The following is a 23,052-nucleotide window of genomic DNA, read 5'->3' on the forward strand; positions in this document are numbered from 1 at the left end:
TTCATTATGGGATCTATGTTGTTCTGATATTCTCTATGTAAAATTAAAGTAAGCTATAAATGCTGTGGAATTTGTTTTTTCATCTGTAGTGCTACAATTATTTACCGTGGTTCGGAAATAGTATATTACGATACAAGGTTGGCAAGTGCTTTTTACAAAATCGAGGAAAAGTTTGAAAAAAAAGAGCAGAGCGAGTTTTTCGATTTCCGAGAATTTCGTAGGTTAAGAACTGTAGAGAGGCTTGCTGTATCAAAGTTCATTACACCATCCATTGAAAAAATTATTAAAAGATGAGGAGAAAAAAATCTGAGACCTTTGTAAATCTATTGTTTTGGCAATAAGATATATTTATTGCTATTTTATATCCCGATTTAAAAAAAAACGTTACTCTGTATGAAATGTATGTATTCGTTATTTTTACGTTAATTATTTTCATTATAATGTGCTTGTTTGCTAGGTACGCTTATGTTGTTTATAAAGTTTTAGATTTACAAACTGTGATGTTGTTTTCTTTGACAAGAAGTTTAACGTAAAATCTGTGATTTGTTTACTATAATTTTATTATTATTATTATTATTATTATTATTATTATTATTATTATTATTATTACTATCATCATCATCACTACTGCTACTGCTCCTACAGCATAGTAAAGAGTATTATAATTTAATACGGAAATATATATGCTTCGGTACATCACAATAATATGATGTGCGTAAATAATCGGTGATTTAAGACGGCGCTCATTCCGTCGGATCCCGGCCACTTAGTCAAGTGTAATGAGTGCACCTCTGCACATAGTGTATTGGACATTATGCCAATGTCGCATATCTGTGACACAGTGCATGAGGGTTAGCCACGAAAGGGAAACTGAGAGATGGAACTTAAACTGAGAGGATTCAATCCGGCATCGGATCTGAAATCCGGTGTGGCTTAATGGATGAAGCTTGAGCACATAGAGCTGAAAACCCGGCTTCGAGTCCCGGTGCCGGAGATAATTTTTCTCCGCTCCACCCATCCTTCATCATATGATAACGCAGAATTCCTGCACGGAAATATAGTATGTACTTCGGTACATCAAAATAATACTGTTAATTTAGTTTGTTTCTCTAGTTACTGCTTATTTTATTAGTTACCGGTACGTACGGTATATTTACAATCACACAAGTAGTGGTACTACTGGTAAGATATGGTGTGTCCAAAACTACTTCAGACCTGATAAATGGCGCCTTTCGCATGTTACCATGGCAACCATTCAAATCAGCCAATCACGAGAGACGCGTAACCATGATAACGGGACGGTGTTGCGTTTCTATGTTTACAAGTTGCACGTGCATACAATACCCGGGATGACTTTTGAGTTGGCTGGTTAGGGCGTGCGTTGTGTGAATTAAAAATATTGTGTAGTTTTATTATTGTTTTAGTGTATCGATAATTGTGTTTAAATTATATTACAAGTATTTTTATTTTAGTAGGTTATTTTACGACGCTTTATCAACAGCTTAGGTTATTTAGCGTCTGAATGAGATGAAGGTGATAATGCCGGTGAAATGAGTCCGGGGTCCAGCACCGAAAGTTACCCAGCATTTGCTCATATTGGGTTGAGGGAAAACCCCGGAAAAAACCTCAACCAGGTAACTTGCCCCGACCGGGAATCGAACCCGGGCCACCTGGTTTCGCGGCTAGACATGCTAACCGTTGCTCCACAGGTGTGGACTATTACACGTATTATCTTCCTTATTATTGGTGGAGTGTGTGACTAGGTGTGTGTTCTATAGTTTCTGCGAGAGTTTCTAAACAGGTGACTAGTGCAATGTCGAAAGGAAAGAAGGAAGGAAGGAAAGTCAGGCGGACAACAAAGAATATTGTACAAGGTGCCCCGTTAAAGAGTCAAGCGCGAGAGATGGTGTGTAACGTAAGAGAGTATTTTGAAAGGGAAAAAGATAATGGCGGGCCTCTTTTACCTTTGGTGAAATTCGTAATGAGAATTGCTGCTTGTGTTAAAATTAATAAGAGCACTGTTATCGATATTGGAAAAGAAAAAGGCCGTGTAGATAAAGATGACGCAGGGTCCTCAAGACTTGAAACTCCAGGGAAAAGTGGAATAAAGTGTAACAAATATAAATCATTTCCAGCAAGATGCCTTTATAACAATATTACATGAACGAATACTGGCACTCATAAAAGTAAAGGTATCGTATTAAATTTAAACTTGTTTTTACAGTTTATAGTTCTTTCAATGTTTTTCTAATATAGCATACCAGTCTTCTTCTTCTTCTACTACTACTACTACTACTACTACTACTACTACTACTACTACTACTACTACTACTACTACTACTCCTACTCCTACTACTACTACTAATAATAATAATAATAATAATAATAATAACCAATTTTAATGCATAGTATTAAACAAATTGGTTAACAATGTAGCCTATACGTTCATGTCAGCTGTTCGTTACTGCACTCTATCCGCAGCATGCTCGCTTACACGTAAGATGGACAGCATGACAACATAGCTCCCCTTTACCTGTAAGCTGTCAAGTCGGAAGTAGTTTTGGTCACCATAAACATGACCTTCCACCACCGCGCCGCTAATGTACTGTACAGCCCTAGTTCACGTCACCACACAGACTGCAGATACCTCAGCGACTCAGCTGTGTTTCCGTACGGGCTCGCTCCAGTTCTGTATTGCCAAAGCGGGGAGTATTCCTTGCCGGCCCTGAAATAGATGATATTAGTATATATCATATTTCTTATTATGTCCCATACATTGCTTCTTGCAAATATATTTTTTACTCCAAAGGTAAATAGAAATTCATTCTATTATGATAATTGTCTTATTTATAGAGTTTTTCGCACTTATAATTGATTGTATGACTTAGGAGAAATAGATATATTTTATATGAGCCTTAAACAGTTCAAATACACTTGTAATACATTTCTGAAAATGATATAGCTTATACGTATTACATTCTGTTACTTTGTATTAAGATTATTATTTCATTCATATTAACTTTTGTTTTAAGATTTGTATTTACTTTATTTTGACTTTGTTGCTTCAACCTCCGTTTCTATACAAGAGTGGCGCATGGAATGTCATACACTGAAAATATCTAATAAAACGTTTAATTTTAGGTTTAGAACTTTCAAATTTTGTGACGAGTAGCCTTAGTCCATGCATGCATGGTTCAGTAGAAGGCAGCATTTGTCAATGTCGCGCATGCGGAGTGCCACCCGCTGAGATTTGTGAAACGTAGTGGACAAGGGCCGGTTGACGTTCGGACATAAAGTGAAGACTGTGTTGTTTTACGCGGAAACAAAGAGTGTAGCCGCGACTCAGAAACGTTTTTATGTTTATTTTCGTATGAGGTGGGCTCCCTGCAGACAGACAGTGTATAGACTAGCCGCAAAATTTGAAACTAATGGCAGTGTTTTAGAGAAGAAACGAACGCATGCTGCCACAGTCCGTATTCCGGAGAGTATTGAGGCTGTGAGAATGGCTTTGACATGAAGTCCTGCTAAATCCAGCAGACGAGCTTCTGCCAATTTGGGCATCTCACGTCGGTTCTCTTCAGAGGATAATTCATGCTGATCTGAAATTATTTCCATACAAAATTGCAGTGCTGGAGTGCTAATGGCGAATGACAAGGAACGGCGAGTACAGTTTGCTGCTTGGGCTATTGCAGAAGATGATGCCGTAATTCATAACACGTGGTTCTCCAATGAGGTATACGTTTATCTGAACTGTTGTGTGAACAAGCAGAATGTTAGATTTTGGGTGAGAGAAGATCATAATATTGTGCACAAGATTGAAAATTATGGTGGAAAAGTGGGTGTGTGCGATTTCCAGTCATGGAATCATTGGACTTTTTTTTTTTTGACACTATTAACTGTGCGCGCTACATGGACATGTTGCAAAATAATTTTCTTCCGCAACTTTATGCAACAAGACTACCAATGGAGACAATGGTTTATGGAAGACAGAGCTCGTCCTCATACAGCAAACGTTGTTCTGGATTTCCTACACGAACAGTTTGGGCCCCGTGTAATGTACCATCGATACCTGAATGTTTTCAGAGCAATTCAATATGGCCGCCACACAGCCCGGATATCAATCTCTGCGACTATTTCTTATGGGAATATTTGAAGGAGACAGTCTATCGCAATAGACCAGGAAATCCAATGCAACTGCGAGCGGCTACCACGACTTTCTTTCAGGGATTGACAGAGGACTTACGTCGTAGGATGGTTGGAAACATCAGAGTTCGCCTCGAAGAGGTGATACACCAACGAGTTGGACATATTGAACACGTCCTGCATGCTCATTAATGATGCATATTCAGGCGAGTAATGTAATATCAGATTGTATGACATATTTTGAATATTAAAGGTTATATAAACAATCTAAACGGTATGACATTTCGTGCGCCACCTGTATATTTATAATTTCATGTGTTTTTATTTATATCATTATGATGTGTCTGTCACCTTAACTTTGTGTGTGTGTATATTTTTTTTATTTAATAATGAATATTGTGAACATTATAATTGGTTGGCCCGTTAATGTTCACATCTTAAAATAAATAAAATAAAATAAACATGTAGAGTAACCCATTTGTTACCAAACATTTACAGATACGTCACTGCAGCATATACATTTGGCGTGTACAAAAGGCCACCTAAGAAGCAGTAAGAACCTAACAGACGTTGATAGGAAGATTGGTATGCAACGGCGTCGTGCTCATTTGAAATAATACCAATTAGACCCATTTGAATGGGGTTGAATTGTATGAATATTATACTACTAAACTAGGCCAGTCGTATAGCCAGTCATATTGGCAGTGCAGCCAACACTGACATAGGCAATGTGTGCAGGACTGGGTAGTATAGGTTGTAGGCTACATCACTTTGACCAGGTATCGTTCCCACGAAGCTCACGACAGATCGAGAATATTTCCAAACGCCCTATTCCCCGCTTGCAGTAGCAGACAGGTATGACGACATACAGAAGGATCCTGCATTCTGTGGCGCATGTATTGAATTTAACCATCCATGTTTGAACAGTGTTGCTGTTGAACAAAAATAAATTGTACCAGATCTCACAGAAAATTGTTCCAAATTGTGCCAAACTGTACTATTTTTTTTTTTTACTTAATGTACCATATTTAACAATCCCTTACACTCGCCCAACAAATTAAATACTCTGGGAAAAGACATTAACACATAAGAGGAAACTGGTGTAATTTGTTGTTGTTGTTTCTTAACTATATTTACGGCAATAAGTTAAGAGTTTTTTTTTTACATATACCTATTGTTCTATGGTGACTTCAATTATATAATCGGGTCAACAGTAGGAACCAATTTTCAAGATAACAGCAAAGGAGTCCACGCCTGTTAAGTAACGGCTAGCACGTCTGACCGCGAAACCAGGTGGCCCGGGTTCGAATCCCGGTCGGGGCAAGTTACCTGATTTAGGTTTTTCCGGGGTTTTCCCTTAACCAAGCGGTCATCAAAACACTGCACGCTCGGGCTACCGACTCTTGCCCGCGGACAAGAGACAGCCCTAGCGTGCAATCGCTGCTGGCGGGTTTGCTGTCTTTCTATCCCTTGTGCACGACGGAGCAGAGTTCCTTACCCTCCATGCACTCTGTCCATTTCAGCGAGTGCTGACGACCATTGCGGCTTAACCCAATACCAACAAATGCTGGCTCCCGGACTCATTTCACAGACATTATCACCATCATTTAATTCAGACGCTAAAGAGATGTTGATACAGCGTCGTAAAATAACGCAGTAAGAACAGCAAAGGAAAGCATTAAAGGAAATATTTTAAAACGAATTAATTTAATTACAAACTGACTAAATTTCATTATTGTGCGCTGACCATAATCATGTTATTGTTACCAGTAATTTAACATTTGGTGGCTCATTAAACTTCGGTAAAATTCTCAATTTTCATATTGTTTGTTGTTTAGTCAACTGTCCGAAGACTGGTTGGAACGTCAAAAGTGACGCCGATAAAGCATCACTCGTGAGACAACATAGCCACTAGACGATGGGAGTAGTCAACACCTGTGGAGTAATGGTCAGCGCGTCTGGCCGCGAAACCAGGTGGCCCGGATTCGAATCCCGGTTGGGGCAAGTTACCTGGTTAAGGTTTTTTCTGGGGCTTTCCCTCAACCCAATACGAGCAAATGCTGGGTAACTTTCGGTGCTGGACCCCGGACTCATTTTACCGGTATTATCACTTTCATTTCATTCAGACGCTAAATAACCTAGATGTTGATACAGCGTCGTAAAATAACCCAATAAAATAATAATAAATAATGGGAGTAGGGTGGCCATTTCCCACCTCTCCATTGGATATATCGCTGACTAGTAACATACGCGTATTTCGTTAATCAGACTTCAGATATATACAAGCAATATTGTTCTTCCCCTGACCAGGGCGCATGCAAAGTAGGTTACCTGGTTTGAACTCCCCCTTGAACTTTTTGAAAAATTACATATTTCGAGTTGAATATTTTTTTTATCCATAATCGTTTCCCTTTATAATTTTTCACTGTTAGAGTAACAAAATCACTTCTTTTTTCACCATAACTCATTTAATATTAACTTCTTCTCCAACTGGATTTTTTTAAATCATTTTCGAGCTGAACGTTTAGAGAAATTAAGAAAATGACATGGTCAAGTGTAAAGCGAGTTTACATTTATGTCGGTACGTAACGGAAAAAACTACATTCAATATAGGACACAAATTTTGTTTCTGAAATGCATTTTCTAAACTAACATAACCTCCAGTATGCAAATCTGACTTTGGGGTATAGCTTCCTGTGGAGCAGACTTGAATAATTTCAAGGGAAAAATTGTTCCAGAGCCGCGTATCGATCCCGGGACCTTTTGTTTAGCTCACGAACGCTCTACCGATTAAGCTGCCCAAAAACTACACCCGACATCGTCTCAATTTTTTCCTTTTTATCCACATTATAAATACGTCACTGTAGGTACGTTAACAGAAAGCCACACACAATTCAAGTCACACAGAGTTTGTTTGCACTCAAAGTTGGGTTTCTGGCGCCTTGTCAGCCCACTTGAGTTGGGTGGATATAAAAGGAAAAATTGAGATGGTGTCGGGTGTACTGCCTGGGTAGCTCAGTCGGTAGAGCGTTCGTGCGCTAAGTGGAAGGTCCCGGGATCGATACCAGGCCCCGGAGCAATTTTTCCCTTGAAATTATCCGTAAACTCAGTTTATTTTTTAGACTATGTGGTCAAATTTAATTTATTAAATGTATCATATATTTTAAACAATATATTTTATAGAAAAATGTATTCTGAATGTCGGTACGTAACGCATGGAATCCATCAATACTAGTACCGTGTTCGGCCCCGCTTATTTGTTGATTTTTCAAAGTTTGTTTTCACGTGATATTAAATTTAGTCCACAGTCGTTTTCATAACATTTTGCTCACATTATGTCTCATTACTATGACAATTTACTAGTCTACCCAAAACAGCGATGCGTTTGTTATGGTGGATTTGTTATTAGCAATCAACAGTTTGTGTTTACGCGCGGCGACATTATAACTTTGATGAAAGGACTTAAGCTATTAGAGTCCGTCGCTGTAGAACAATAATATACACTTCAGTGAAAATGTAATCAACTAAGACGATAAATTACTTCGAAATGACAATGCCAATACAAAGACGATACAAAGGAGGAGAGTTCGGCCGGCACTGTGGATCGGGTCTCTGCATAGCTCAGATGGTAAGAGCACTCAACGCGCCAAGCTGCTCTTGGATTCGATTCCCGATGCCGGATCGAATTTCTCTTCATTAATAAGTAATAAATGCCAATTTTACTTCAACTAATAGCTTTGACAGGACTTTCCTTATCGAATGATTATATCTGCACGTCGTGTTGTATCGGCAATGATACCTACGCGTTTTCGATGTTAATTCCCATGAAGTTCAGAAATGAAGGGTATAGGGAAAGTACCAGATTTGTCCACTTTTCTTAAAAAAATGATTTATGCATGTTGTGTGTATTAGGATTCTCTTTAATTTAATCCTATGAATGAAACACTGTGATAATGTGAACAGTCTAATAAGCAAACATTCTAATTGTGGGAGATAAAGTTTTGTTTTTCTTCCTCCATGTTAATAATTTCAAAACAAGTGACTATACAAATTTTGGCCGCTCGAGTGTAATTATGATGGCCGTCCAGAAGATAAGTTTTCCTGGGGCCGTTTACACTAAGAAAACACAATTTCATGGAAAGATTTATTGGAACAGTTACAGCTACGTTTCAACATATTCCTCACCGGAATTGAAACATTTATCATACAATGGGATCAACTTTTTTATCTCTGTGTTGTAGAAGTCTGCCGCCTGTGATCACAACCAGTGTGTGACAGCCGTCTGCACCTCTCTGAGTAACACACGTTCAAATTGCAAATATGTAATATTAGACTTTGATGAAAGAAAAGAAAACTGTCGCAGCCGGGGACCGAACATTCTCTCTCTATGAAGGAAATACGGATTGCATGTGTATGACATTGAAGTTTATTGGCATATACTAGCTCTAATATTATTCGTAATATATATTTTTCGATCAACAAGCATTTACAGAATTTCTCAACTCACATGGACAGCGCGAAAAAGTATTGCTTTACTTGATACCGCTATTTTTTAAATCATATTTTATTTAACGACGCTTGCAACTGCCGAGGTTATATCAGCATCGTCGCTGTGCTGGAATTTTGTCCCGCAGGAGTTCTTTTACATGGCAGTAAAACTGACATGAGCCTGTCGCATTTAAGCACACAAATGCCATCGACCTGGGCCGGTATCGAACCCGCAACCTCGGGCACAGCACAGAAGGCCAGCACATTGCGCCACCCAGGCCGACTCTGTCCGAAGACAGGTTGGAACCTCATAAGAGAACCAATAAGGTATCACTCGTAAGGCAATTGAGCCAGGATATAGTGGGGTAGGTTGGCAAGTACCGAGGTAATAAAAATGTCATACGCTATTAACACGAATTGATTCTTTATGCAATAAAATTGGTAATTTTTCTTGTAAATGGCCTATTTATATCCGTTAAAATGTGTTGCATTGTTCTTCGTTCTATACTTTGTTCACAAGTTGCTAACATTTGATACGCTAATAACATGGATTGTTTCTTAATGTAATAAAATTGACCACTTTTCTTGTAAATGGCACGGAGATCTTAATGTAATAAAATTGACCATTACTCTTGTAAATGGCAGTTTTATTTCCGTTATACATAAAGTATTGGATTGTTATTCGTTCTGTTCCTTGTTCGCAAGTTACTAATATTTGATCTACTTTGGTTCATAAAATGAAAATATGATATATATTTTTGTTTCCAATGCTACTGGCTAAACACGTGTGTAAACAATGTACTGACACTATGTGTGTACATGAGGGGGCGAGTTCCAAAACTTCGTAAGTACACTTCACATATTTTTTTCGGAAAGCAAGCAAAACTTAATTATTTTAGCAAACTGCAATTCTTCAATCGTTTACTGCCAAAATAAAGAAACATAGTCAATAGAAGCAAGTTGAGAAAAGAAGTTAGTCTAATGACTTCCTCATATGCTTTAACATAATAACACTGAAATACGCATGTAACAAATTTTGATGCAATAGACCGAATGTATCAAGTTTAGATAAGAAATTGTTTGGAAATGTGGAGTTTGTTATAAAAAAACATCAAATTGAGTCAGTCGTAAGTTATGTCTTAAACAAAGTATATTATAGTTTCATTATTTAATTCAAACCTGAAATAATTTGTCTTTTTACCCTTACGTATGTTTATTAAAAGGAATAATGATGAAGGGCTAGTTTCTTTAAAATTCACGAGATTTCGGAAACTTTTGATTTACATTTATAGATAACTTGTGCAAATATTTTCATAGAAAATATAGCAGTAAAATAAAGGCAAAATTCAGCCTTACAATGACAACGACACATCAGCTTTCTTCTCTTGTAGAATCAACTCTTAATTTCTTATATGCGTTACGGAGTAATTTATTGTTGTTAGCATATACCTTTTCATATATTGGTAGATATCACATAACAAAATGTGACAATAAGTCAAATTAGTAAAAATACATTACACATTGAGTTCAGATGAACTCTTGCATATTCGTGCGCATTTATGCATCCGTTAATATGCGTGTACCTGCAACATAGCAGCATACGCAGTCTGCTTGCGAGTAACGAATTCGAGGGCAGAAGCAGGCGGCAACCCCTGCCTGACTGGGGGACTCTTGTTTTGTTGGTATATTTCCGCTCCGAGTCTTATGAAAGGGATTATTGTGAGTGGAAGAACAATGGCCCTGCGTTATTTCTGTTGTTGAACACCTTCGAATACCACGCTGGGGTAACTATTCTGCAGGCTGGCTGGCATTCGGAACACTGTGGTCCCTCACTGTCGAGTTGGACCACTCTCCTTATTGCCTTTGGATATCTTAGCATCTTTTGTGTGAGTTGAAATACCGAGTGCAATATTTGCCCCGATTCCTATATAATTTGTATCTACAGTCTCTTACTGATGGAGACAGAAATTATGATTAGTGCCAGGGAAGTTTGAGAACATGTATTGGACACATCGTCACATGAATGGCAGATATTATTTAATGTCTGTTATCACGTCTACTGTCATTGATTTTAAAGAAGCTTTATACAAATTATACCTCCTAGATTTTATGGCAATTTGTAGAAATTCGAAATCGGTGTGGTCGCGGTCTGTTTTGAAAGAGATAATTATCTGAACACAAAATAAATGCGTTCATTAAATCTAGTGTTAACGCATATCGCTTCCATCGAACGACTGTTTCGTTGGACCCGCCTGATAAGCATCAAGTTCCACCATCATCATCATCACACGATAATCTGACTCAATAATAATTTTTTATTCATATCGTCCGCACTCGTGTGAGGATTATCAACCATCGCTTGACATCCATAATTACCGTTACTCCCAAATCATAATATGGTTTGCATGGCACAAGACGAAAGCTTAAGACAACGAGGTAAAAACAAAAATCCTCTTTTTGTGAGAGGGAGAGAGGGAGATAAATCTCTGATTTTCTACCGAGAATCGAACCCGCATTTACTGATTTTAAGATCGGAAACGATACATGAATTCTACATAAAATACTGGACATGTGAAATGTATTGTCTATTTATTGAGGTTTGATGTACAGTTAGCATAGCATTTTATGAGCAGTTCCACGTGAATCAGAAAAAAAATACTAGCTACCCAGATTTTATTCCAATCCTTGCCAACATTTTCATCGTAACACTGCATCAAAATGGAATCACTTTTCTATGGTTTAACTAGAACTGACGTCCGTCAGAGGCCTACCAGCTGGCCATTAGAAATAATGTTGACAATCCATTTGGAAAACCCGGATTCAATAGAGAAGAAGTTCATAAGTTCTACGACCTTCTAGACCATGGGTGTCCAAACGCCTATAGAACCAGGAGATATTGCACGTCAAGCATGCTCTGCTAAGGTCAATAACTTTCCATATAAAATAGGAAAAACGACCTTAAAGAATATGCGCTGCGGGTTGCTTACGCCAGGGGTTACTTCGTTCGAGTTACAATTATTGGACATCTATGTATCTAGACAGTCTCTTCGCGCAACACCAGTTTTCTGCAGAGAGAGTCTTTAATATAGATGAGACGGGGCTATCTGTAGTCCAGAGTAAGATTCCACAGATTATAGACCGGAAGGTAAAAAGACAAATAGGAGCTTTAACTGCGGCAGAAAGAGGCTCCCTTATGACGGTAATTGTCTGTATGAGTGCTGGAGGCAGCTTTGTTCCTCCAATGATAATTTTCTCGTGAAAGAATATAAGTCAACAACTAATGAGAGGAGCAAAACCTGGATCCATATATGCATGCCATCCATACGGCTGGGTTCAAAGTAATTTGTTCAAACAATGGTTTGAACATTTTATTGAGAAAACGAAGCCAAGTGATGATTCACCAGTTCTGTTGATTTTGGATGGACATTACAGCCACACAAGGAACATTGATGTCATAAAATTAGCCCGAGAACATAATGTGTACTTGGTTAGCTTCCCGCTGCATTGCACACATAAAATGCAACCGCTAGATAGGACAGTCATGTCTCCTCTCAAATCATATTATAGTGAAGAATTCCGGACATGGCTGCGCAAAAGTGACAAGTTTGGGGCTATTTGACATTGTTGAATTATTTGGAAATACCTATCTGAAATCACAAAGCGGTGAAATAATCGTAAACGGTTTCAAGGTAACAGGAATTTTCCCACCATATAGAAATATATTCATTGAACATGACTTCATTGCAGTCTCTCATGGGAGAACTGAAGATGCGCAACAAATAGCACAGGAAGTGGGACAGTTACCGGAAGTAGTTGAACCAATAGCAGGTGAGTAGTTTTCATAATTTAGTTCTATTTAGTCTAATAGGTTCTATAGACTATTTCTTAATATGAATCCAGATTCTACATACCTTCATTGTTCCAAAAATCTAAATCTACCTTTGATTTAATTGTTGCAGGACCGTCGACTGCAACAGTGATAGTGTCTCCCTAAGATATTTCGCCAGTGCCGCCAAAGAAGAAAACAAATCGACGTGGGCGCCCTAAAGGATCTGCACAGATCTTCACTTCATTACCCTACAAACGAAGTCTGGCAGATTCATTTAAGGCCAGAGGAAATATTCGCAAGGCGATAAACTCTGCCAGAGGACGCGGTAGGGGGGAAAAGTTGTCCACAATGAAAGAAATCATCAAGAAACCCCAACTTTCAGATTCAAGTGATTCCGACATAGCGGAACTCCCAAGCTGTCAGTGATGAAGACACTGGCACACTCCATCCTCAACCAGAAGATACCAGTGCAGAGTGTGTTTCTGTGGTACCAAGTTTTCGGAAGACGTAAGAGGGTAAATATGGATACAATACATACAGTGCGAGATGTGGGCGCATGAAAATGTGTGCTGGTTGTGATAGGGAGCAATGTGTATGCGATTACTGCAAATAAGTATGTATTTTCCAATAGTATTCCATATCCCCATCACTATTCCATATCCCTTACCTTTTTTCTTTTTTTCATTACTTTGAACATTATGTTCGCATGAAATGTGTGCTTGTTGTTATAGGGAGCAATATGTATGTGATTACTGCAAATAAGTATGTATTTTCCAATAGTATTCCATATCTTTTACCTTTTTCTCTTTTTTCGTTATTTTGAAAATTATGTTCATTCTATTTAATTTAGTAAAATGTACTTTCATTATTTAGAATAGCATTAAATTTCATACAAAACTGTATGCTTAGTTCTTATGTATCGTGCATTTCTAAAAAGTTATTCCTTTTAAACCAAATGGTATTCCATAACACCTCATTTCGTCTATATATAATATATATATATATATATATATATATATATATATATATATATATATATATATATCATTCCGATACTTAGACTTACTTGATTCGCAAAATTGTGGTTGAACACCCCATAGCCATTCGTATTTACGATAATCTTCAATAAAGGTAATCGTACTTGCCGCCATTTTAGCTTAAAATGTCCACCATCGCCAAACAAAACAGTTTTCCGTTTATTCAAGGCCACCTAGAATAATTAGTTGCCCACTACATGCTGTTATTGAACGAAGTACGTACCCAAAGGCGATGGGTAGCTTTCAATTGCCGCATGCGCTCTCATGTTTAGTAGAAAGAGCATGCACAATTGAATGCGTTTCGTTCACTCTTGCATGCATTGCTTGAATGCGTAAAAGTTGAAAGAAAAGTTCAGCCGTGTAGATGCACCTTTACTTGTGCTCTGTCTCTCTCTACCCGTCTCTTTTTTGATTGAATTCGAAATCTTTCCTGAGAAAGCAGTAGTCGTCGAGCGTGAACACTCAACTGTTTTATCACTGACATTTTCATGATATGATAGCACCGAAATGGATGAATACAGAGGAATTTGTCGATTAGCGTGGACCGGAACTAGACAGTGGTGGGGTGGTTTTACGTTATTGACAATGGAGTGCATGCTACGAATCTTGGGAGAGCATTCAGTACAGAAACATGAACTGTGATTAATTGTCCTTAGGTAATTTTCTTGCGAAAATTGACATTTTTGAAGGAATAAGCAGCCTATGAGGTACCTACTGTGGTATTTCGTATGTTTTTATTTTATTTTACTAGATTATTTTACGACGCTTTATAAATATCTTAGGTTATTTAGCGTCTGAATGAGATGAAGGTGATAATGCCGTTGAAATGAGTCCGGGGTCCAGCACCGAAAGTCACCCAGCATTTGCTGCTCATATTGCGTTGAGTGAAAACCCCGGAAAAACCTCAACCAGGTAACTTGTCCCGACCGGGAATCGAACCCGGGCCACCTGGTTTCGCGGCCAGACGCGCTAACCATTACTCCACAGGTGTGGACGTTATTTCGTACGTATCATACAATATAGTATAGATTTCGGCATTACATCTATTTATAGTTACAGCCATACAGCAGTACGTTAGCATGTTATTTTTATTAGAAAAATCTGTGGTTTGGTACTGGAACACGGGTATCTTTGCACATTTTATATTTCAGATTGTTTGTTTCAAAAAGAAATTGATTTCTAGTACCGGTAAAATTAGCTGCAACACGTCCATAGAAATGTGCTTATTATTTACGCAATTACTACATTGGCCATTTTTATGATTTATACATATACAAGATTTTTTTAGACCTCTGTCATATTTTGAACATTTTTTCTTCCAAAACAACGCCAATCCTTGTCTAAAAGTTTGTGTTATTGTGCATGTCACCGTAGACCTATGAATAAAGAAACCTTGCCCATTTCATTCATAAAAATGACAACGCGTTTAGGGATGACACTCTTCAATTATATTTATTTGTATGTACCTAAGATAAACTGCGAAAAGCCTATTGATTTGAGTGTATCCCATTGTGAGCTCGCCATATGACACAATGTTCATTGCGATTCCCAGGTAAACGTTTCGAGAGTTGCTGTGTTCATTCACTTAGAAGTTTATTGCAGAATCTGTTATTTGAATACTTAATGCTTTCTTTAAACTGTGAGAGTGTTTAGAATAGATGGTATGGCAATAACGGAAAAATGGTGGATGAAATAATGAGAAGGGAAACCGAACTGTTGGGAAGAAACCGCCCGAAAGCTTTTTTCCACAAGTGCCAGGGTGTGTGTCGGGGAATCGATCCCGGATAACTTTCATGAGAAACCGTCAGCTGAGCTACGACTAGGCCAGTGAATTGGTTTTGTCTAAGGAATGTAGTCTAAATGTTAGAAGAATTCCATCATAGCGAAAGGATTGGAGGTTAATTTGTAGTATGTGGTGATCATTTTTGCACATTATGTTTTCAATCGTTTGTAAATCTCTACTTTCTCGATTAAACGTGTATGGGTAACACTGTTCGCAGCAATATGGTCTTAGCCTTAAGAAAACAGTTTTCGGACAACAGTTTGATGCCTGTGATTTACACCTTGATAAGCCTAGTATCGATATCGATGTACCAGATTCTAGAAGGTGGCGATGGACACACAGAAAGCAACCCCGTTGCCGCGTGTCTTGCTGTTCTGGTCGGGCATGATTCTGGTGGGAGCGGGAGCCGCTCGAATCGTGATGGCCCCGAGCGGGCGTCAGTTTGTGGGGGGGAGGAGTTTTTAGAGAAGAGAGACCTGGTCTCCAGCCAGCGTTGCCATGTTAATGTGAGGGGAGGAGGGTAGACGATGGTGTAGCGTTGTTGCCGTTGCAGGGGAATAATCAAAAGCTTTGCACCGTAGATTCATTATACTACTACTACTACTACTACTACTACTACTACTACTACTACTACTACTACTACTACTACTGATGTGAAAAATATTTTACTGTTGTACGTGCATGCAAATTTATCGACCTGAAGGTTAAAGTTTAGGGCATGTCTTTCGTTTAAATAGGCGTAGTATGCCTCTCTCTCTCTTAGGATTAGAAACGTAGGTATTTCTAATGTTTACCATGTAAGTAAAATTTTTTGTTAGTGATTGATTCTCTTTAGTAATGTCACATGAACACTGACTGACAAGTGAGGTTCGATCGGAGAAGAAATAAGTTTTTGGCCTGTGTTAGCTACTATTATTAATATTGTTGACATTTTCAATACGGTCTTCGTTATTAGGCCTCATTTTCATTTCAACATTGTTTAAAGATTTCGGAATAAAGAATTACTTCACATTATTTCGTGATGTTATGTTTTATTTAACGACGCTCGCAACTGCAGAGGATATATCAGCGTCGCCGGATGTGCCGGAATTTTGTCCCGCAGGAGTTCTTTTACATGTCAGTAAATCTACTGACATGAGCCTGTCGCATTTAAGCACACTTAAATGCCATCGACCTGACCCGGGATCGAACCCGCAACCTTGGACATAGAAGGCCAGAGCTATACCAACTCGCCAACTAGGTCGACATATTTCGTGATATTAATGGACAATTACATCCTGCTGTGCTGGTGTTGACGGTAGTATTGTACATTAACATCATTTGACAGCGTACCGATGACCATATCTCTCATGTGATTTCAGTCAGTGCCTATATTGGATCATGTTTGATAGTTGAAACCAGCTGGATCACGTCTGATTGAAACCAAGTGTGTCCTAAAGTTTTCCCCCTCTAGTGGCGGGTACTTCTGTGTCATTTTCTCTAGTGTTGGCCCCCTCTAGGAGGAACACGCCTTACTTGTAAAATCTTTGCCGAAGTGCAGCTGATGCAATATGGAAGGTGCTTTATAGCGCACCAGCGGCTATGATGATGGGGCTATGGTGGAGTGTCAGTATTTGAAAGGGAAGTACGCCGCCAAATCCTACCAACAAACAGTCTTTGTTCACAAATTCCACATGGACTCACCGGGATTCGAACTCGGATTATCAGCGTGGAAAGCCAACGTTGCAGTCGTTCTGCTAACGGTGCGTCGATGTCGAAGGTAGTCTGTTACCTACATACTTTTTTTTTAATCTCATTGTTGTGCAATATCTTCGCTAAGTTTAGATTAATTGAAATATTATAGGTAGTTGAGTTTAATGTTTATGTAATAGAAATGTCAGTTGTCTAAAAATTTTGTTCTCTTTAGGGAAACCTTTCACTATATCGTTACAGAATTAACCTTGAGAGGTATTTTTGGGGTTCACAGAGACATCGAAAATAATATTGAACACCGAGTTTAAAAATTGAGCTTTGCTAAATATTTTCCATCGAGCTTATCCGCGTTATCTTTGAACAGATTAAGACAATAGAATTAAATAAAATTAAATATTAGTCTGTTATTGAAAATAAAGTACGTAGTTAAAGAATAAATTCAGAATACACTTCTTACAATATAGTTTCACTTTAGAATACATTGTTAGAAATCTGTCATTTGTACAATACTTTTCTGAAAAATTAATTTCTTGTAACAATTATTTATTTTGAAGCATTAAGGCGTGGAATGCTACACAAACCTCACTGAAGAATTTCACAATAAACATTGATTCTATTTTTATTGTCTTTATATGCTGCTTGTTTTTATTATCAGTCAACAGAGAGTTAATACATTTGTATCAGGGATACATACAATGCATATAATGAACTCTTATCCCTTTTTTAATTTTGAGAGCTTCTCATAACAATTTTCGTAACAGATTCACGAAGATGACTTCTAAATATTTTGATTTAAGACTTTTCTTCAATTAATCATCTTCGGAATTAAGAAAATGTTTCACAATTATGATTTCATCAAACAAGTGAGGTTCATTAATGTTTGACCTTGTAGCAGTTTGCTTCATAGTGTGAACTGTCTTAAGAACATTTCATACATTTTTCAGTGTCACCTCCAATGTTGCCAATGTAGCGAATTGTATTGAGAATGGAGACTGATACAGTATTTATAATAAAATAGCAGTTGATATTCCCAGTTTCGTTTTTTCAGTCACCAATTTTTAAGTATGAGACAAAAATATGTCTCGAAGTAGTCTTTTGGGGCAACTTGACATCAACAAAAAGGGACGTTCCCGTATTTTACGGGACGTATGGGAATTCTAGGTATTCTAAACAAAGGAGATATGCATAACTTCCGTAGAATATGAGTATACTGTATATCGATGGTGTTGAAGAGCATCCTCGTATGTGAAAAAATATGAACAAAATAACATTTCACTTGAATTCTTATAGAGGATTCGACATTAAGAAAAAAGCATTGAACGTACGGAGGCTGTTCCATCAATTATTTATAAGTGTTTTCTTGAGAACTGGGAATTAATTAGTTTCCTTTAAATCCATAGAATATAATTTCACTGAGAACTAGAGCGATTTCATGTGCTAAAATATTGTTACACCTCTAAAATTACCATATAGTATTTAATTTACGAGTCCCGCGCCGTGGCGTCGTGGTCTAAGGCATACTGCCTAGGACTGGCGTGGCGTTACGGAATGCGCGCTGGTTCGAGTCATGGGGGAAGAAATTTCGGCCAGTGTCTGGGACCGGTGCCCACCCAGCATCGTAATGCATTTGGGGAGCTACGATAGGTAGCGAAATCCGGTTGCGCAAACCAGCTATAAAAGCTGGGGGGGGGGTCATTGTGCTAACCACACGATACCTCCATTCTGGTTGTATGATCGTCCACCTCTGCTTCGGCATATGGCCGTGAGGCCAGCAGCCGGCTGGTCGGTCTTGGTCCTTCGTGGGCTGTAGCGCCACGAATTATTATTATTATTATTATTATTATTATTATTATTATTATTATTATTTAATTTGCGAATAATGGGTAACAGCTAAATTGGTGAAATAGCCTTCCGCTTTCTTGCAAAACATCCCGCTGATGAATTTAATAGACAAGTGGGGGTGGTACAGTTGAGGCTAAGATTTCTCACTGTTAAAAAACTTACAACATTGTCTGGGTTTATTATGTACAGTACACAAAATTTAACTGTCAGGAAAATAACAAAGGTATTAGATATGCAACTTAAGTTCTTGTTTGATTGTAGTGTGAAGTTAATAACGGAAAACGTGTTCTACACATAATCCGAAATCTGCATTATAACCCTTATGACGGAAAACGTGTGCTGCACATAATCTTAAATCTGTATTGTAAGCGCTTCTTAACCGAACAAAATAACTATTGATGTTTGACACAGTTCTTTTTATTATTATTATTATTATTATTATTATTATTATTATTATTATTATTATTATTATTATTATTGGTACTATTATTGGTACTATTATTTGTAATTGCAGTAATATTTAGGTATCAGAAACTGTATTTGAAACCTAATTATAAACATTTTAGAGTCTAGTTGAGGTATCTAAAAGTTAGTTAATGGCCTAAATGGTCGAAGTCTAGTTATAATGTATTATATAAAATATAATGTATGTTTTTTTTCAGGAATCAATATGCCATTAATAGTTTCATCATTTGAGCAAACTCGACGTACCTATCTCGTGCGATATACTTGCGAGAATTTTGTACAGCTCGATTCAGCGTTATTGACCCCTGTCCTTGGTTGTTTGGCTAGTGAGCGATCTGTGTTGCGTCGTAAGAAAGAAATTTAATCGCAAATGTGCATAGGAGGGGAAGAGAAAAGAGAAGGAAAATAATATCTATGGTCGAAGCTGAGGGACACTCATGTCAAGAAAATACTATATGTCATCATGACATTGTTTAGTCAACAGACGTAGTGGTTAGTAACGGGACGTGTGGAAGAATATTGTATTTTAAGACGGAGTGTACCGCGACATGATAAGAAAGTCTTGGGTGTTATGAATGAATTCGCGGCCTGACCTGTGTGACCCAGCTCGCCAGTAGAGATGAGTAACTCGCTCTTGGTGTATGTGCTTTTTGCTGGGACCAAAATCCCTGAATCAAGCTGTACATGTTAGGAAGAGAATGAGAGATACTAGCCATATCTCACTCTTTTTCTAACGGAGGCATCTTATGTCATTGCAAGGCCCGTAAGACCAGTGCTTTTTTTCTGAAGATGGAATCCTCTATATCGAGGAAATATACCCGAGAATCTTCTGTAAACACATCTTAGGTCAAAGTTTAGATAAAAAAAACTTCATAATAAGAGATTTCATTATCACTTTATGTCAAGATATTAAAACTTTTTTTTGTCTCCTGTAAAATTGAAGTTTTTGACATACGAGGTAACTGTTAGCATTACTGATATGTCTAGTGAATTCATTTTGTGGTATGCACAGAATCACACTTGCTCCGATTCTAGTGTCACGGAGGTCGTATTTATGAATCCGAATAGGAGTGAAGAGTTCTTAAGTGTTCGTGTATTTAGATTTTTCTTTAAGGCTTGAAAAACGGCTTGTTTACTTTTGATAAGTCAATAAAGTTCATAGTTCATTTAGCGAATCTCAAGAATATTGAGTACTACAGGCCATTCATTATCTGGTGAAATCTACCTACGCGCGAGGGGAAGGATAAAGTGGACTGGTAAGTTTCCCTACCTCGCTACGCTTTGACTTGCTAGCTAGCTCGCTTATTCCCACTGTAAGTTACTATGAGCCACGGCACACGAATGCATTTGGTTTCACGAGATAACGAATGACCTATACTACATAAGGAAATGGAATTATTGGGGGTTACAACTGCTAACTGAACGACGACAAACTCGATCTCTGTTGATGACAAAATTTGTACTTTCTCATTATGCGTTTATGTTCGATTATATGGATGTTGAATGAGTCAAGAAACACGCCCCGAAATATTGATCCACTCTGTACATTGTTTACTTTCACATTTTCTCAGTTGCTAGTTGTGGACTTCTCTGTGGCAAAAATGTGCGGATATACGACGTAAGTTAATTAAGATTTATTAGTTACACAGAACGCTTCTTTTGCTTTTCTTTTAATTTGTGTGCAGGTAGGTGGTCAGATAATATGAAGTCTCTTTCCATCGAGTGGGAGAATATGTGGAAATTGTTAACTGAAAGAAGAGGGCAATTCTTCAACGGGAATTATTGTGAAACGATTGTGGAGAATTGATGGGACCATAATAAAAGTTCGGAAATGGTCCTACAAAATATGTTTTAACGCTGTGTTTGGATGCTACTCGTACTGGCAGCAATTTGAATCTGAGTCTCCATTGCCTTTTGATATTGTTTGAGTTCTTAATTATTGCATGTAGACTGAAACTTTAATTTTATCCGTTCACGTGAGATACAGCATTTCAGCTGATTTATGTGGGCCATATTTAGAGTGAAACAATGTAAATAATATTCTCTGTCCATGGTTTGTTATTTTTCGTGGTAAATATGGACTTTGGTTGTTCATTCACAGTGAAACCAGAGTGAATAACTCCTAGATTTTATCGTATTTTGGGAGGGAGGCACTACGACCCAGTACTGCGACTTGGAAGAGCTATTGCGCCAACCCTTGAGCTAGTCGTATTCCCAACTGACATTGGCTGACTACGTTTAAGTTCTCTGCGTATCCAGGTTTCGAGGAGGCATCTCACTCGATCCTAGACTAGCCGACTCCGTGCTTCGCCAGGTAGTGTTCTTGGGAGAACCTACTATGAAATTATAACGGGATGAAGATCTGATGGAATGATGTTAATGCCTAACTTGGGGAAACTGGGCAACTCCGAGGAAAAAAACTGCGATCTTATCCTGCCATAAGTGTTACTACGGATATTTCTAATGGTCTGACCAGGATTCGAGCCCGGACCGTTTGAGTGTCTGACTAAATGTCTGACCACTGAGCCTTCATAGTGGTCAAGTCCTAGATTGCCTATGGAAGTTTCATGGCGATCAGCATATTCGTCAAATAGAATCTGGGATCTTCCAATTTGCCTCAATTGTCAACCGACTAAGATAATTTGATTTTTTGCATGTAAAACTAAATACTAACTAGGATATCATACTTCGAGTTACTGGGAGGTCTACTATTTGCATTCACATTCCCGGCACTATAAAGAATATCACTTTTTACACTTCATGAATTGGCTTGATCTCTTAACTGAATCCACGCCCTGTTACACCTGTCAAACGCTGTACTAGTCAATAAGTTCGATTTTTGTTAGCTCAAAATGTGTAGAAAACTTTCATTATATTTTCACTGTTGTCTGGGTAACCCAGATAGTTATGCAACGGAATTATCAGTAAACACCACTTTTATCACATATTTAACGTGAAACAAAGTTATCTCCGAGCAGTGAGACTGAAAGTTTTGCTTTCTAGTTAATTGGAACAGTGTGCATTCTTATAAGTGAAATAGAGTTTTATAGGATTTGCTTTTAAAATACAAGTTGCTTAACGAATGTGTCTCACATTATTTGTCAAATTAATTAATATTCAATGTGTAAGAGTTCCAAAATTATGTTTCTTCATTCATTATAATTAGGGCTAGGATTTTGATGACGTATAAATCATAAAAAATGTCCTAAAACAATGCATTTATGACCTAAAAATATTTAAAAAAATGCCCTTAACCCAGATATGCCTACTGTCCTATTAAAAGGACAGTTGTCAATGTTTCAAATTACCCTCTCTACAGTCAACGCATTTACTTTTTCACAAGTGTCACCATTACTGATCTTAATTAGAGGCTTGCTAGGTGTGTTAAGACTGGTAATTAGAGTTCTGGTCATTGTTGAGTTTGAGATATGGACGTGAGAATTGTTCGTTTATTTCAGCTATGGCATCCGAGACGCAAATCAGATAAGAATGTTAAATATTTTTACAGTTCGGAATTATTTTACAAATTGTTGTAGATCAAATGACTCCTAATAAACATAAATATAACGTAAAACCATAATGCGTTCGAAATATCTATTCATTGCGACATGACAGTCACGAAAACTTAATGTGTCCTTTTAAAAGGACAGTAGGCATATCCACATACATTTTGAAATTGTTTCGCTATTTCAGTTTTAATGGATTTTCCCTGCATGAAATGCTATCTACGTTTGAAAATTATGCTACGGGCGAAATTTCATCTCAAATACAGA

General features: G+C 37.8%; 1 protein-coding gene and 1 long non-coding RNA gene across 8 annotated transcripts in view; one reads left to right on the forward strand and one right to left on the reverse strand.

The window, feature by feature from the left end:
- Ssdp (Sequence-specific single-stranded DNA-binding protein) overlaps nt 1-23,052 on the forward strand; it is a 701,465-nt gene that overhangs the window by 177,093 nt on the left and 501,320 nt on the right. The window lies entirely within an intron of this gene.
- The window catches only part of LOC138707829 (uncharacterized), a 488,719-nt gene that overhangs the window by 49,824 nt on the left and 415,843 nt on the right, over nt 1-23,052 (reverse strand). For both annotated transcript variants that reach the window (XR_011334387.1, XR_011334386.1), the window contains exon 5: nt 2,534-2,725. This is a non-coding gene — a long non-coding RNA (uncharacterized lncRNA). The remainder of the gene's footprint in view (nt 1-2,533; nt 2,726-23,052) is intronic.

The sequence above is a fragment of the Periplaneta americana genome, chromosome 10, assembly GCF_040183065.1.
Source record: "Periplaneta americana isolate PAMFEO1 chromosome 10, P.americana_PAMFEO1_priV1, whole genome shotgun sequence".
Classification (NCBI taxonomy): Eukaryota; Metazoa; Arthropoda; class Insecta; order Blattodea; family Blattidae; genus Periplaneta; species Periplaneta americana.